The sequence below is a fragment of the Pelodiscus sinensis genome, chromosome 1, assembly GCF_049634645.1.
Source record: "Pelodiscus sinensis isolate JC-2024 chromosome 1, ASM4963464v1, whole genome shotgun sequence".
In the NCBI taxonomy this organism is placed as follows: Eukaryota; Metazoa; Chordata; order Testudines; family Trionychidae; genus Pelodiscus; species Pelodiscus sinensis.
In genome coordinates this window covers 304,449,449-304,464,252 of record NC_134711.1, presented here as the reverse complement: position 1 = coordinate 304,464,252, position 14,804 = coordinate 304,449,449, and the positions used below count along the sequence as shown (strand labels likewise).

Here is a 14,804-nt window from a genome sequence, read left to right as displayed (position 1 = left end):
GAGAGAGAGAGAGAGAGAGAGGACAGGTAGCCGAGGGGGAACCCAGGAACAACCCGGCGAGTCGGCACCTACCCCAACTGGCAGGAGTAACCAACCCCCAGGTCAGGGGTAAAGCGGCGCAGCCAATCTGCTGGCAAAAGGCAAGGTAAACACCCCGGCGGGGGAGAGACCGGGGGGGGGGGGGGGAGAAAAGGAAGCAGCCCAGGGCAGAGCCCAGTCGGGCTGGTGGGCTGACACGTTACGGCAGGACGCCCCGTCAGCCGGACCGGAGCTATACGGTTCCGTGTCCTTAGGGCCCTGGGCTGGGGCCCGTGAGTGAGGGAGAGCCCGGGCCTGCTTTTCCCCCACCCCCACGGTCAGGGGGAAAAGCGTACCTAGTAGGACATCTCAACGCCCCGCAACAGGGACACGCGGGTGGCAGTAAGCCTACCGCTGCTCCCGGTGCCGGGGGGGGGGGGAGGGGCAGAGGGTACCATCGAGCGAGACTGATACATCCACACTGCTTCTTTTTGTGCAAAAAGAAACGGCAGAAAATATGCTAATAAGATCACTACTTATGCTAATGAGTCCCTCATTAGCATATTTTCTGCCAGAATAACTCCCAGTGAACATGTAGCCTAACTTTGCTGCTTTTGAAGGTTCAGATTCAATAGACAGCATTATTGTTATTCGATATTCTTCCCAGCAAGTACTCTGACAAGACACTGAGCAACCTTGACATGTTGGGAGTCCAAAGAACGCACGACATTAAAGAATTGAACCTACCTGGAATGTATATGTACACAAGTATAGCCTGTTGTATCCAATCTAGGCCACAAAGTCTAAAAACAAGCCCCACCAATTTTGACACTTTATTGCTTCTTATAAAAGGTAAGGCAAGCAAGATTTGTTGTTTTTTAAGAGGGAGATTTCTGAAGAGAGGGAAGTTTCTTTTTACTTTAGGAATATCACAAATGTTAAGTATTACCATTCCTTGGCTTTGCTGGATGAGTCAGGGGGTTTCAAACATGCATATTGTGATTATTCTCCCTCATTAACTGAAGAAGAAGAGATGTTGAACTCTTAAGAAATCTAATCTGTTAGATGTAAACAGGTTCTTAATAAAAAAAAAACACTCAATTTTATACAGTCTGAATAAAGACTAATCCCCAACTCAGTTGCGTTTATCTTCTTTGGTACTCATCATAACCTTACTAGTGCTGCAGCCAGTCAACTTTCAGACCTTTCACCACAAATTTAAAAAAAAAAAAATCACAAGACTTTTTTTTTTTTGGTAATTTAGCTTACAAACTAACATTAGAAACTTTACAGTGCATCTTCATACTGCCAGCTCATCTGAACGAAATATTCACAATGGCAAGGAAAGAATCTTATGGAGAAATAAAAATACTTAAAGGAAGGTATGTACTATTCATTGACTTCTCAAAAACTGTTTATGGAAAAGAGTAATCAAAGGTGTTTTTTTTAACATCATCTTCAACTCTACTGGTTCACAAATTTAAAGTAGTAAGAAGGCAGAAAGAATAATATGAGAAAGAAAAAAAAACCCTTTAAATAGTTGTACCAGGCCAACCCTGTTTCCTCTCAGATTTTTAGAAAGCTGGAAAACCAGCAGTTAAAGACTACCTATTTATGTTAATGTTTACAGAGAAATTTGAAGTTGGAAAATGCTATTAAATGGTATCACTTCCAAGTGGAGATGTTGAAAGTATAGTATTGTGAAAGAATGAAACTCAACCTGTCCTAACATAAGGTTCTAAGAACTGCTAAACCCCAGTTAAGGAAAGCAGTACCTTTTCTCTACTCAAAAGGAGTTTTTGGCATATGACAGGAATCACAGTAAATAGTGCATAGTGTGGAAGAGTCCTGAAGCACATGCATGTGTGTCTATTTAGTTGCTTGTCAAACATTATGACTCATTTCCCAGTACATAATCATTTTCCATATTTCAGTTTGCAGAAAACAGTGATCTTCTTGTAGTTACAGATAAGGGACTGAAAAGACCAAGGAGGCCACACAGAACAATACCATGTCAGTGGAGTACTGCCATCTTTTCTATATTTTTTAGTACTTGATCTACTAATTTTAAGATTTCCAAACAGCAAGGCTTCCGCTACTTCTCTTTAAAAAGTTTCCTATTCTCACAGACCTTACTTTAAGAAAGCTTTTTATGAATATCAACCTTTAATTTCCTTTTTTTTAAGTGTCATCCCACTACTCCCAGAAACATCCATGTCTACCTTTGTAAAAACTCATCCATCTCATCTCCAAAACTGTTAGGACTAGCAATCTCTTTAAGAAACCAAGTGTGACATTTACTGCGGATTTGGGCACGTAAATTGTTTTTTAAAATGTTGCTGGTAATTACAAAATCAACTGGCGAATTCTCTTCCCACATTCCTCACCAGATGCTTTAAACATATGACAATGAAGATAAATTCTAAACTAAGTAAAGAATTATTTGTAGTGTAAACAGTATCAAGATAGGCAGGAGTCTAATTTTCAAAAAAGTCTGTAAGAATTTACTTAATACACTTGATAACCAGACTACTATTAGTTTATGTTTCTTACCAAGAAACTCCATTTCAGCTGCTTAACCACCAAGTGCTTTTCTTATGTCATAACTGACTAATTTCACAATGTATCCAGAAGAGGAAAAAATATTTAACATTTCAGTTTCAACAGTAAATGGAAAAGGTTAAGGCATTCCTCAAGTAACAATTTAAATAACTCCAGTGTGGCTACACACAGACTCACAAAGGCCTTCGTAAATCAGAAACTGCTGCAGTTAACCAAGTGAGAGTAATCGAGAGTGCCTTTACTCGATTTTGCTATGAAACTGTTTAGTACCAGTTTTGACTACCCAACCTGAGAGCAATAATCCATAAGAATGTTAAGAGGTGGGTAATGCACGAATTGTGTAGTAGATGATAAAATGTTTATCAGCTACATGATTAGTCGATAAGGGAAGGTTTCCTCAGTCCTGGCTAACACTGGGTCTAGGCGCTACCCCCGCTACCACTCTGCAGTTTAAACTTAGTAAGAGCCGGGCACATAGGCAGCCCAGCCCCTACTATGTTTAAACGACAGAGGCACAGTGGGTGTAGTTCACAGACTTGGCGCAAGCCAGGACTGAGCAATCCCAGCTCAGTCCCAGCTCGTGCTGGGTCCAGTAGCCCTGCTATGCCTGTCCCAGCAGGGAGTTGGCATCCCGGGCAGAGAGAGGCTGCTGCTGGAGCAGTCTCTCTTGATGACCTCCCTCCCACAATGCTGCCTCTGTGAGAGGCAGCAGCGCATGAGGGAGGGGAGGAAGCAGTTGGCACCACAGAAATGGTGCCGGAGGGGAACCGACTTTTAAGCCAGCCCTCCCTCAGCTCCTGCTCCCCCCCCCACCCCTTGCTGCCCGATATAGAGGCGGGGGGAGAGGGAAAGAGTGTGAGTAGTAATCTATAACCAAATAGTTTACTAACACTATTGTATTTTTTAAGCAGACAGTGTACCAGAGTCTAAGCAAAATGCTTTTGAGATCACAGTATGACATAGAAAAGTCTTATTAATGAAGTTACAGCCAACTCCAAAATTGTTTTGAAGACAAAGGTTTGTTTCCTTAGTAACTGGCATGGCTGACCTGCAGCATGCTAGTAATGATTTTACTGTATAAAATAGCCTATTTTCAGTTACTATATAAACTCTTGCTGCTAATTTAATGGCTTACTATGGTAGCCCGGAGTAGGTGAGTTAAAAAAAACCAAGTGATGTTAAGTGTGAGCTAGAAATCATGAACTATCTTCATAGAGTCTAGGAAACAATGTTATATGTTTCAGACTCCTGATATCCAGTAAAAATTGGCAACATTGTTTCTGGTACTAATTTGCACACTACAGGTCAAGAGTACAAATTAAAACCAGTTTAGGATATTTTTATTGCCAACACATGTTTACTAGTCACCACTAAGGATATAACACTGTTGTTGATTAATCGATTAACAAAAGCTTATAGGTTAATGCTATAGCCTACATGCATTCCCACTCCCCAGTAATTTTTTCAGCAGCCCAGCTCAGTCCTGCCACATGCTGGATCCAGGACCTATATCTGCTGCAGCTCTGCATTTAAAGTGTATTAGGAGCCAGGTGGGCAGGGAGCCCAACACCTCTACCCCCTAGGACAGGGGGTTCTGCCACCCTGTGCTGGTGCTTCTGTTTCAGCTGGTCCACGAGGGGAGCCGGTTTTTAAACTGGCTCCGTTCGCAAACTAGCTCCTGCCTGGCTCTTGAGATTTCCTAACACAGCAATGGCAAAACAAACTATTTTTTCCACACAAAGTGCTGCAGACCCGCACCCTCAAAGGGTTAAACTAAATTCAATTATATCATTTGGATTTCTCCCCTAAACCATGAAAGGAAACCTATTAAGAGCTTTGGACACATCTAGAATAAGGAGAAATCTCTTTATTTTTGGCTAACAGTTCTCTTGACTATTCACGTCTCTCTTTTTAGGAGAATTGGAATGAATTTTAATTTTGACATGAAAGCATATGAATTGTCTATAGTTAATACAGGTTGTACCTCCAAATCTGGGACTCTCTGGTCAGGAACATCCTGGAGCCTAAGGCAGGAGGACCAGCCGGACTGAACATCAGAGATGGCAGCCCAGCTGGGGGCAGTACAGGACCAGGGTTGGAAACCTCCAGCAGCCCCCAGAAGCATGGGGTCAAAGCCCCACGGCTTCCCCTAGCTGCGTAGGGACAGGGAGAGAGCCCTGTGGCTTCCCCGGCTGTGCTGAGCCAGGGGTCGGAGCCTCAGCCCCACGGCTGCTCCCAACTGCACAGGAATGGAGCCCCATAGCAGGACCCAGAGCTTGTGCATCCCAGCAAGCCAGCAGTAGATGAGTAAGCAGTTCAGCCAGGTTGGGTGGGGCAGCGATCAAGGCAGGGTTGCCACTAACAGATGGGCATGGGCCTAATGGCAGGAGATCTCCCCTGATCCAGCAAATTTTCTTGTTCTGGACCAGTCAGGTCCCTATGATGCCGGAACAGAGAAGTCCACCCTGTAGTATGCTAGCTTCCATAGCTAATCTTGTACTCAAATTCAAACACAGTATCCTTTTTACACCGTTGTTTGCCTCACTTGACAACTAATTCATGTCTGAAATATGTAGAGAACTATTCAGAGGTAAATTGGGCTCAATCATCTTGCTTCACTTGATTTGTGACCCAATTCAATCCCTCAAGTAAAATCTTCTAAGCATAGTTTGTATCCATAATGGTTTATTTTTCCTCAAAAAAGTTATTGGCAACCAAAGTAAGTGGATAAAGTAAATTAATATTTGCTTTGTCTTGCTCAGTATCAATTATATTAACTCCATTATTATGCAACATTTGTAAATCAGGGACAATAAATTAAATCCATTTTAAGTTTCAAAAGTTTTAAATTCTTGAATCCTGAAGTTATTGCTTTACTTCTTTTGGAAGGGGAAAAAGAGATGGGTCTTATGACAGACTATGTGATGAAGATGCCACTAATAAAGATAGGGAAAATGCTACCATTTAACCAATAATCCTTAATAGAAAAAAAAATTATAATTAGTGACTATTCCCACTATTAATTGAATGGCAACTTCCATCTTGACATACTTTTGTTAATGTACAGCTTTTTACAGAGCAACAATTATCTATTATCAGATGGGTTACAGATGATTATCTGTCCCGTGCTATGAGCCAGACGAGTATAAAACAATTCAGCCACCCTTTTTTCTAGCGTCTGAGAATGATAAGATTTACACCAAACTTTTGTTTGCTTTTAAAGAGAGTTCAAGACCCGCAGCAAATAAAAGTGCTTCCGTGGTAATAACACTTATTCCCAGAAAACGTGGTGTGACAATACTTGCGCAACCAGAGCATACAACGATTTTTCTTCATAAAATCATCAATGTCCCTTTCACTGTTTGAAAGTCTGATTAATCCTTTAATAAGGAGAAGGTTTCTAACGAACGCATGCCTTTGTAACCACCGATAGGCATGCTCATGGGATCTTTAAAACTTCCCATCAGAGAATAATGATAATTGACTAATAAATGTTTCAAGTGATAACCTGTGCTAGTTAATGTGTTGCAATATATTTTAAATCAGAGTAATGCCAACTTACTACAAAGTTGAACTTAAATTCAATTTTGTGAATCCAGAAAGTTGGCAACATTAGAGAAACAATAAACATTTTCCTTGTAATCAATATTAAAGCAAAATAATATTATTCTTCAAACAATATCAGAGGCAGCCTTAGATCAATGCTTCAAGGGCATTTTATCTTGCAGTTTCACATGTTCATAAATGAAAATAGTTTTGCTTTTCACCCTTAATGTTACTTAATGAAAATAGTAGCAATGTGATCTTGTTATTGTTCTAAAATATGCTCCTAAATCAGTATACATGCACAGCTCCTATTAAGATTAATAGGAGTTGTATCAGCAACTGTGGAGCATTGCTTTCCATACAGCATTAATATTTGATTTTCAATTAGGACCTGCTCCAGTGCCCATTAAAGTCCATAGAGTAACCATCTATTGACTTCAGTCAGGACTATAAAGCACAAATGTCATTCTTATGACAACAAAAATTTTGGAATCTCAAGTATTTTGAATTACGTAGACAAAGACCCAATGAAAAAATATTAGTGTTAAGTGAATCCCCAAACTCAAAGTATATATACTTTAAGATTTTTTTTTTAGGCATTCATCATAATTCATTATAATTTTGCAACCTGATGCCAATTGTCTGTTTTCCTTGGAACAAAATGGAAACTTAACAGGAAAATACGTTTAAAATTCTTTATTCAGATTTCCATGAGATGTACTGTTACTTTGCATGTTCTCTATTAACTTTTTTTTATAAAATACCATAAAAATACTGTGTACTACAGAGCATTCAACACCGGGCAACTATCAGTGCTCTCTGCTGTTTTTAAAAAACAACAGAGAGGAATTGTGTCATTCTTTCCATCGATGCCCACCCACTGAGCTTAGTACAAGCTCTCTACAGAGCATTAATATATTTTCGTCTTTCATCCAGCTCAGTCTGAAGACAAACAGGCAGATCTTCCCCCAAATATGGAAATACTTTATGCAATTGCAGTTCAAAAATAATTTTGCAGCATCAATATCAAACAATAATACTGAAGGCTCTATTTTGGAAAGACAAGGAAGTCATATTATTGTACTTAAGACTATCTTCCAAAACCAAGAAACTCAACTCATCAAGAACCCCGTAAGATATGAAATTTTAAATGCAAAACACACAAGTGTATTTCCTGCCTTCAGTTACCTAGATTTGTTGTGAAATTAGCTAATATAAATGCATTTTTAATCCATGGGAAGGAGGCTGATATAAATCAAAGACTATACTGAATTATATAAAAAGTCAGAAATCAATGTTATGAACATGAAATTAAGTTTTTATTTGTACTCTAAACATACATACAGTTCAGCTGAGGGAGAGCAGTAAAACCTGTGGCTAATTTTTAGTGGCACAAGTATAAAAAAAAAAAAAAACCCCGAACCTACCATAAGCAGTAGTTAGAATTTTAGTCTCCAACAATACCATTCATTTAATGTCAGAATAAACTTGAGTTGTCTACTGAACAGGGCCAAGAACTTGAAAGAGGTTCCATTAATTACATTGTTGAATATGTACTTCCTCTGTGCACTAACATACTTTAATATCAACTTAAATCCAAATCGACCAACAAATATTTTCTGGCCCAGAAAATTCAGAGTTCTTTGTTTTTGTAGAAGTGGGGAGGAAGAATTGGAGAGAAACAGTAGTGTCAATCTCTTTTTAGACCCTTTACCTTTCTATATTACAAAAAACACAACATCAAAAAAAAAAAAAGCAAAAAAATCCGTTCTAGATCAAATTATCTGAATTATCCCTAATTCTGTACAGAACATGCAAGAAATACACACCTAGTAATAACCCATCCGATAAGAGATTTTACACAAGGTTAATGGTAAAAATAAATATCACTGAAAATCAACTTAGCTTTATTCAGGAAGTCATAGAACACTTCATAAAGACAAGAGGAAGCTGTTGACAAACTTCATGGAAGAACTGCTTCCTGAAGGAAAAACAACTTACAAGACAGCTGGATTGAGCAATCTCACACAGGAAGAGAGGAAGAGACACACTAGCTTTATAGGAATTAGATGTCCTGCGCTAGCTCTCTATAAATTAAAAAAAGTTTTTCCTGCAGGACGACAGAGTGACATCATCACGTCACCCTGCGTCCCGCAGGCCTCCTCCCTCTCTTCCTTTCTCCCCCAGCTTGAGCCCAACTTCACTGCTTCTCCTCACCACTTAGAATTGTTATTTTAAACCAAGCCCCTACTCCCCTTTCTCCACACTCCATAGGGCTTTCAACGCCAAGAAACGTGGCACAATAGGCGGCAGCTATGACAGTCAGGGGCAGGGGAGGGGGAAGGGTATGGTACTCAGGACAACAACTCAGGGACAGGCTCCAGGAGTGGGGCTCCCAGCTGGGCTTATATGCCAGCAGTGGGCTCTTGGGGAGCCGGAGAGTGGAGCCTGCCGCCTGGAGTCCAGCTGCCCCTGCAGAGACTCACCTCCTTCCCAGCAGCTGCACTTATTGCAGCTGCCAGAGCACCCAGTCTGCTCCCTCCCTTCTGCTCCCAGCAGGCAGATGAGCAGCCCTGGGCTCAGCAGACAGGGCTGGGGCAGTGAACAGTGCAGGCAGGACTGCATGGGGGAGAGGTCTGGACAGCAGCCCCACCTCCTGCTACTTTCTCCACCTCAGCAGGCTGCAGTGCCCTGTGCACACAGCACTACCTGCACCTCACTGCACCCCACGTGGGGTGGACAGGTACCCCTATGCCTCCTTGGCTGCCAGGGTTAGAGCTGGGCCTGGTGCGCACCACAGCCAGAAGGGACCCTGGCTCACGAGGGGGGACGGGAGAGAGAAGGGGCCTGGTCTGGCATGGCCGGGGGGAGGGAGGGAGAAGGAATCCAGGCTGGCACAGTTGCAATCCAGCCCTCCCTGGTGGCCCAGGAGGGAGAGACGGGGTTTCCTACACCCCCTCCAGAGGGGGGGTTGGTGAGCGCAGTGAGCAGGGGTGACAATCCCCTAGTAGGATTTAAAATAGTCCAGTGTTGAGTATAAAAATGAGCAAATCACACCAGAAATTACATATAACATACAGGCTTGCCCTTTTGCATAGTGCTGACTGCTATTACTGCAGCAGCACTATTTTATCTTTGCTCGGGAGGTTGAGCTAATAGCTTCCCCTCTCCCCCACTTTTTAGTTCATTAAAATGTTAACCTAGCACTGACCAATAGGAAGCACCTCAAATGCCAGTGATGGACACACTGACTGATTATGCCAACTTAATTTTATTTAGTCTGTTCTGAAGCAACCCCCCTCTCCATGATAACATTGTGCAGACTAACATCTGCCTACTCACTAAGATAAGTCTTATTTTACCACTGATGAACTCTAGTTACAGGTCATAGAAGTTTGCAGCTTTAATGAAGTATAGAATTAATGCTACCACCCATGAAAGGAATTTGTTTGATGTACGTCTCTCAACTCTGCTGCAATTACACTAGAGAATATTTATGCTGGTAAAACTCCAGATTATCATGGTGATATGAATATTAAACAAATATGGGAATACCATATATTTGTAGGTTTAAATTTCTGCCCAAATTTGTCACGTCTCATCCCCCTTCTTGCCTCTACCAGGAGCTGGGGGGGAGCTGGCTTAAAAGCTGTTTCCCCCAACACTGTCTCTGCCGGCGGGCAGGGGAGGCAGAGACACAGCAGGGGACTGGGTGGCTCTTACTACATTTAAGAAGCAGAGATGCAGCGCGGAAACCACTGAGGCTCTGTCTTTTAAATGTAATAAGAACAGGGGGCTCTTACTACATTTAAAAGGCAGCGCTGCAGCAGGGTTGGCTCCCAGGGCTGGGAGCTAGCCCTGCTGCAGTTCTGCACTATTTCCCCTTAACGACTAATCAAGTAGTCAATGGAAATTCCATCAACTGCACAATTAGCTGATTGAACTATGTTAAATTGCATTTAAACACAAATTGTCATCATGTCTCAAAATACACAAAATGAAGATCTTGAAATAAAATTAATTCTTTTCCATGAAACATTTTTCTTACTTTGCCTTTAATCATAGGAAATGTTTTCTTTGGTTTGGATGTGTATAGTGAAATCCATGTTTACCAACATTTACTGATAAAAAAACTATTCCTTCCAAGCTTAGGTATAGGGCTTGCTATGATAACGACATCATAAGGCTCAGTAACAACTGAAGAGACATCTAAAACTTTAACCTGCGGTTCACGACCTACCGCACGCGTGCCACTTATGGCACGCAAGCCGATTTTCAGCAGCACGTGGGAGTGAGCTCAGCCCCGCCTCTCCTCCACTGAGCAGCCGCTGCAGAGCGCTCCCTCCTCCCTGCATCAGGTTAGGCTGCAGTGGGAGAAGGCAGTGCTGGGACTGAGGCTAGTCAGCAGCACCTCAGCTCAGACTAGAGGTGCCACTGCCGTGGCCACTCAGTCCAGGACCGGAGGCGCCATTGCCGCAGCCAAGCAGTACAGGTTTAGTCCAAGATTGGCCCGGATCTGCATGACAGTGGCGCCTCTGGCCTCCGGGGCTGACACCATGTGGCCATGGCAGTTGCTTCAAGGGGATACGAAGCCAGGCTTGCTCTGATACCCTCCCTTGTTCCTGCACCTTCCCTCCTGGACAGACACCCTATCCCCCCCCCGGCCTTGCCAGACACCAACCTCCACCCTGCTCCTGCATCCACCATTGCTCCCTCCACCTGGCCAGATACCCTACTCCCAGCCTACTTCTGCACCTTACCACCCACCCAGACCATGGAACCTCTCCCACTTATGCAGCCCACCTCCCTCCCAGATCTTGCAACCCATCCCTATCCTACTTGCTGGCAGCCTTATCTCGCACACTGACTCCCCTCATTTTTTGTCACTACCCCAGAGCCTAAGAGGGTCCATAAAATCCACTAACTCCAGAACCCCAGCAAAGTAAACCTGGCCCATGGGAAACCCAGAACCTCAATCCTCCCCATCCCTTCCCCTCATCCCGTGAGGCTAGAGCACCAGACAAGTGAGGAGCCTCAGCTGAGGGCCACATCAGTGAGGGTTGGAGTATTTTGGAGAAGTTTTTTTTGCTTCTCACTTGTGTGGTCCCCAACTGATTTGTCTGTGAATCAGTGACCCCTGACCCAAATATAGGTTTCCCACCCTTGCCATAAAGAAAGAAAACATTGAAACCTTTTGTGTTGAACATAATATTTTACTTTATTTCAAATGAAGTTGATAAACTAACATGAGAAAGTTAAAATGCTTAATTTGTTTAATCATTTAAATTAACTGTTCTCCCTAGCTGCAGCTGGTTCAGAAAATATGGTCACCATACCAAGCCTCCCCTTCCCCCCCCCCCCACAAAGATCCGTGAATAAGTTAAATATTGGCACACCATTTCTGAAAGCGGCGAGGAGTCCTGTGGCACCTTACAGACTAACCGAAGTGTTGGAGCACAAACTTTCGTGGACAAAGACGAAGTGGGTCTTTGCCCACGAAAGCTTATGCTCCAACACTTCGGTTAGTCTATAACAGGACTCCTTGCCACTTTTGCAGATTCAGACTAACACGGTATCCTCTGATACTTGACATTTCTGAAAGGTTGCCGAACCCTGTTTTAACTTGTTCTGTATAAATGTACTTCTATTTGACTTTCCATGAAAGCATGATCCTTTCTGGTAAAGTCTACTGAACGAGGCAATGGGAACAAAAAGCAACAATACACCAAGCTAGTGAAGAGGCTGATTATCAAAGGAACCAAAACACTGATATTGTTGAGAGACTCAATTATACATAAGCAAAATTTGCTTATAAATTCCAAGGCTAGAGGAGAATACTGATCTCTGAACACAGGCCAGAGAACTTCCCTAAAACAATGCCTATAGCATATCTTTTAGGAAAACATCCATTCTTGATTTAATAATTGTTGGCGAAGAAGATTCCACCATAATCCTTGGTAAAATGTTCCAATGATCAATTACTCTCACCGTTAAAAATGTAAACACCCAGTCTCTGTACACCCAGTCTCTAGTCTGATTTTCTTTAACTTCAACTTTCTAACCACTGGATGATAATGTACCTTTTTCTGCCAGACAGAATAGCCCATTATTAGAGTCAGGCTGGAACTGAGTCAACACTTAATCTTCTGAACAGATCCTTGAGTCTATCAGGCATATTTTCTAGCCCTTTAATCACTCTTATAGCTCTTCTCCAAACACTCTGAAGATTATCAAGATTCTTAAACATGGATCCCAGTATTCCAGCAACAGACACACCAGTGCCAAATACAGAGATTGAATATCTTCTCTACTCCTACTCAAGACTTCCCCATTTATGCACACCCAAGGATCAGAAAGCTCTTTTGGCCACATCATCACATTGAAAGCTCATGTTAAACTAATAATCTACCAGAACCCACAAATCTGTTCTGGGAAGCAATGACTGAGCAAGTGCTCCATCCTGAAAATATGACCTACATTCTTTGATCCAAGACGTATATATTTATATTTGGCTGTATTAAAGCACAAAAGTAATATTAGCAGCATAAGTCTGGATACTTTTGTTTTGAGAAAGGTCAAAATAAAAATAGAATACATACCTAGTTCTTAGAAGCGGTTTTAAAATGGCAATGTATCTATCTAAAATTCAAAATACTTGTTTTATTAAAACTTATGAAACTTCCTTTTAATTACAGGAAATGTAATTCTTCCAGAAAGCTCTTTGTTTTTGAAATATCCAGAGAGTCTCTCAGGTACCCCAGTTATAAAGATAAACATAAGTAATTCTGAACTGCAATGAGACTTGTGGGTTACACCTGTATACAGTATTATATGACCTATTAGGGACAACAAATGTTGATCTTCAAGTGTGAACAGAGCCTTCAGAACTGTCCTCATCAGACTCTCCCAAAGCACTGTATCACCCAACAAAAGTAGAAAGAAAGCAGCCTATTAAGTTGTTGAAAATCTCCCTAGGTCAGCATGTGACCCAGCAGGGAGAGGTTCAAAAAGTAAAGCCTTTATTTTCCTTCCTAACAACCTGGTTTGTTTCCACTCTTTTCCCCTTCAAGACACATCCTTCACAGCTAGCAGCTCTTTCAATCATTTACTTTGGATGTCTGCTTGAGAACAAACGACCTTGCTCATGCAGATGAGTTTGCCAGACTTGTGTGTACTTTCCAGTCTCAGGCTCTTTATTGTTCTTGCTGAAACCTGACCCTTTGAAATGGATACCAGGACACCAAGAAAGGACAAAAAAAGAAAACTTGCAGAAAAAAAAGAAAAGACTTTCTGTAGTAATAATGAAACTGTAGAAAAGCTTTCCAAGATCAAATCCTTCCTCTGCTTTCACCTGAATGAGCATAATTAAAGAATCAATTATAAAAATGTATTTAAGTGTAAAGATATTTGCATCTCTTATAAAGCTATAAAACGCTTTCTATAAAATTGAAATTGTCTATAATTACTAAAAATAGTAAGAACACTAACAGTTGTACAACTTTCAATCCATTACATTTGATGTGAATTACCAGACTGTTGTGCCTGCAATTCTGCTCTATTTTATATAAGCTATCTCTTAAGAGTAAGTAGTAAAGTCAAAAAATGGTTTTGATTGAATTTCAGAATTTATGCTGAGCTCCTCAATAACCAGTGAGAAATATTTTTAGCTGGCATAGATTTCCTTAATTCTAAAAGCTCAAAAGTGCAGTGCCTGGCCAAAAGTATATTAGATACTGGCTTTAAACATATTATTCAGTAATACAGAGAAAAAAACCCACAGATATAATCTATCTGGATCTGGCTACTGCTTATTTTTACATTCTTAACACAGATCAATTTCCCAAATAATTAAAGCTTGAATATTTTATTTTGGTAAACATGATACAGAAGTGTACAATACTCTTTAGGTAAGCAAGGTATGATTACTGAAATGCCTGATTTGATTCAAGTAAACTAATTTTTTTATATATAGGTAGAGCAATAGATAAATATAGACAGGGCTCGACAAATAATGTAATCTCCTTGCCTATGGCGAGTAGATTACAACCCAGAAGAGCCGGCACAAAGTGATTTGCGCATGCGCAGAACGCAGAACCACACGGCTGGCGAGTGGGGCTCGCCGCTGCTTGGCAAGCCCTGAATATAGATATATATGCTTTATTTTCCCTCAATTCAAAATTGCAAATAATGGGCTACTCAGAGCCTGCCAGTTGAATGTGTTAAAAATAAATAAAATAAAATAAAATATTAAAACACACCGTGCAAGTATTTGAGGGTCTCTTGGTGGTCACTCTTTCAAACAGAAGAATAGTACTCCTGCTGCTTTAGAAATTACTAGGGATGTAAGGGAGCAGTGGACTAGTCAACTACCTAATAAGCATGTAGTCGAGTCAACGACTTGCTCCCCTCCCCCTTGTTGCCTCTGTATCAGAAGCAGCAAGAAGTGGGGAAGGAGGAGTCAGTGCTGGGTCAGCTTAAAAGCTGGTTCCTCCCAGGGGGTAGAGCCACACCATCCCAGAACTGGCGTGAGCCGGACATGGAAGCTACTCTAGCTAGTTCTGCAGTTTAAATGTAGTAAAACTGCAGACCCACAGCAGGCTAGATAGGCACCAACTACTCAATTAGCTGATTAAACGCAATGTAACATCCCTAGAAACTACGCAGCATAAAAAAAATTC

The 14,804-nt window shown here is 41.5% G+C and overlaps 1 protein-coding gene across 8 annotated transcripts in view; it reads right to left on the bottom strand.

Annotated features, from left to right (window-relative positions):
- YAP1 (Yes1 associated transcriptional regulator) overlaps positions 1–14,804 on the bottom strand; it is a 142,836-nt gene that overhangs the window by 120,485 nt on the left and 7,547 nt on the right. The window lies entirely within an intron of this gene.